The following is a 3,435-nucleotide window of genomic DNA, read 5'->3' as shown; positions in this document are numbered from 1 at the left end:
GGAAGCACAAGCAAGAACACCAGGGTCACAAATATCCTGGGATGAGGAGCCACGTTTAATTCTTCAGCTGATATAAAATGATGGACCACAAATACCAGAGCTTTGCTTTTTGAATTCACAAAAGGCAGGACCACCCCCCCACACATACCCTGCTTCTCCTGAAGAGTGAATTCCAGACATTAGTTAGGATCAGGACTACAGAACTTAAAAAGTAAGAGGGTCAGAACAGGGGCTGCAAGAAATTGGTTTGTCCTCCTGGCCTTGTCTGATGCCCTTTGCTCCATAGCAATTCTCTCCACCTTTGCTTCTTTTCCAAGAGTGGTCAGTTCAGCCCGTGCCCGCTCCTGAGCAGAGCTGTGGAGGTCACAACACCCTGGGATCTTACACTGAGGAAGGATGAGAGGAAATGACAAGCAGCAACCACTGCATTGGTGAGGAGAGGCTGCTCTGAGGGCTGGGGACAGACAGAGCAACAGGGACCCTGGGAAAGGCAGCAGTGCCAGGGGCAGCTGGGTGGCAGAGCCCTCCTGGCCTTGCTGACTGCTTGAATGAAGGAAAACCTTGGGAAGCCAGGCTTGCTGCAGATGTCTGGGCTGAGTACAAGGTCAGGGTGCCCACAGCAGCTGCAGCCCTGCCTCCTCCTGCTTCTCCATCTGAATGACATGGCAGGAGCATCCAGTTCTGCCTCTTCCTGCCCTTCCAGCTGAATAACGTGGCAGGAACATCCTGTTCTGCCTCCTCCTGCCCCTCCGTCTGAACAAGGTGTCAGGAACATCCAGCTGTGCCTCCCTGCACCCCACAGTGCAGCAGCCAGGGCTGGATGTTCTCTCCAGCATAGAAAACAAGGGCATTTCCAGCTCCCTGCCAGAATCAACCCATGGCTATTTACTTTTTTTCCCAATTTCTGAGGAAATAAAAACAAGAGGGGAAAAACCACCATTTGATTCAGCTGAATCACGTCATTCACAGAGGTTTTAATTCCTCTGTTTTTTAATCTTCTAAAAGCAGCAGAGGATAGCAATTCTCTAGATAAAACATTTCCAAAAGCAAATCCTATCATTTCATTTAGAAATATGGAGATAAAACACTTCAAGGCCTCTCTGCTTTTCTATCCCGTGAAACCATTCACTGCCTTTGACCCAAATCTCGTCGCACTCGCCTGCCTCCTAAATTGCATCTCTAAGAAGTAGGTTATGAATTGACAATCACAGGCTCAAGCCTGATATTCCCCCCTCTATTTGCAAAGGCAGAATATTCCATGAGAAAGCCCCTCTGTGCTTAAATTGGTGAGGTATTTAAGGGCTTGGATGTGGTGCTTGTCAGTCCTCCTGCCCAGTGGGCACAGGGTCACAGTGTGTGGCTCAGGGGCTCTCTGGTGACAAGAGCTCTGCTTGGATGAGGATGAAGAATTTCAGCTTGTCACAGTGTACTGAGAAATTGTGACATTAATTCAGTTCTGTATAATACAAAATAATCCCTTCCTGCTGGAAAATTTTTGTTAGTTAAAAAAATGGATTTAATCCATTTTTCTATGGGTTTTCTCTTTGGGCAATGAAAAACCAGTGATGTTTTCAATGAAAACTTTCAAAAGGACTGATAAAACATATCAATATTCATCCAGGTTGGAAACAGCTGCAAGGAAAACATGCAGTTTCTGTTAAACAGACCAGAATAAATGGCATTATTTTGTTCCAGAGCATCTAACCAGTGATTTTAGATCTAAATAACAAGACTCTTCCATCTTGCAGTTGCTCCCCAGCAAATCCATGGATTTGGTGTTGAAGAAGATGCTGTTCCTAATCGCTGCTGATGGTGTCAGGGTGTCAAGGTGACTCTTTCCTTCTGGCAGCTCCTCACACTCCTCACAGCCACTCCAGCCCAGCGCTGCCTTCATTCCCTCCACTCCCATCCTGCCTCCGTGTCCTTGCAGATCCCGAGCAGCTGTGCTGGGGCTGCCCCTGTGCAGCTGCCTGGAATTCAGGAAGCAATTTCGTTGAGAGGAAGTTCCAGCTGTGCACAGGCTCGGGAAGGCTAATGGGATGAAAGAGCAAGGAATGATCCGGCTGCCTTTACCGCTGGAATCACAAGATGGGGCTGGAGGGAATCACGGAGTTATTGAGTCCAGTGACCTGCTACTGCAGGCAATCACATCAGGTAATCCCCCACAGCAAGATCAGCCCCCACTGTAAAAATAAAGCCAAAACTGCTAATCTGCACAGGGCTGGATCTGCTGGATAAGCACTGAAAGGAGATCCAGCCCTCCTAGGCAGAATCCCCCTGGGAACAGGGGCTCCTCACTGGCTGAGCACCGCCAGGTCATGCTGAAAGCTGGGGAGACAATGTCAGCTCTGTTTACATGACCTTTATTTTTGATAATCGTCATTAAATTGCAGATAAAACATCTTGTTGTGGCTCCTGTGATTCGATAACCTCAGCAAAGAGCAGAGCAGTCGTTTTGTCTCGTGGTCCAAAGGCCACGTGCCGCTCTGAGCTCGGGGGGACTACTTCAGTTGGAAAAGCAATCACGGAGCTGAGCTCATGCTGCCAAGGAGGTTTGTCAAGTGCATGTAAATAATACATTAGAAAGGAAAAGGAGATGTGAGGTTGTCTTGCTTGCAGTGCATAAACCCAGATTTGCTCTCCAGTGCTATGTACACGCAACAAACCAGCACATCCCAGTGCTTGGGAGTTCTGTAGAGATGGATTTTGGAGCATGCTCCAGGTAAAGTGAGAAAAAGCCCTGGACAGAACTTCTAGAAGGGACAGACACACTGGCTCCATCTTCTTCAACAGGACATTCCATCACGGATCTCATCAATCCATATAAATATTCCAAGGGTGTCAGAGGATGGTGCAGGGCTCTTTCCAGCAACAGGATGAGGAGCAATGGTCAGGAACTAAACCACAAGAAATTCCACCTCCACATGAGAAAGAACTTCCTTCCATGGAGGGTGGCAGAGCCATGGAACAGCTGCCCAGGGAGGGCTTGGACTCTCCATCTCTGGAGATATCCCAAACCCACCTGGATATATCCCTGTGTCACCTGCTCCAGGTGACCCTGCCCTGGCAGGGGGTTGGGACTGGATGATCTCCAGAGGTCACTTCCAAACCCAACTGGGACCACCCCAGCTGGGATTCTGTGATGTATTAAATCCCAGCAATTTGCCCCCATATTGGGAGCCACATTTTAAGGCCACCACTGCATCCCATTGTGCCTTAAGCCAAGGAGCAGATCCATCATGAATATTCCTCCCATCCAAAAGCTGTACATGGAATTTAGCTGGGAAAAACAGCCCTGCCCCCACGGCTGCCATTGAGCCACTTACCCACTGGATTTTCCAAATAACCCAGTCCCTGGAGCTTGCTGAGGCTTTTTCAAAATCTCCCTACTTATCTTGGGAGCTCAGCCTTTCCCAGCCCTCCCCAGTGAGAGCC

General features: G+C 48.7%; 1 protein-coding gene across 2 annotated transcripts in view; it reads right to left on the bottom strand.

The window, feature by feature from the left end:
- LOC108448434 overlaps positions 1–3,435 on the bottom strand; it is a 79,106-nt gene that overhangs the window by 17,997 nt on the left and 57,674 nt on the right. The window lies entirely within an intron of this gene.

Source organism: Corvus brachyrhynchos, unplaced genomic scaffold (genome assembly GCF_000691975.1).
Source record: "Corvus brachyrhynchos isolate BGI_N302 unplaced genomic scaffold, ASM69197v1 scaffold58, whole genome shotgun sequence".
NCBI lineage: Eukaryota > Metazoa > Chordata > Aves > Passeriformes > Corvidae > Corvus > Corvus brachyrhynchos.
The sequence above is the reverse complement of the archived record's forward strand: the minus strand, read 5'-3'. Positions and strand labels throughout refer to the sequence as shown.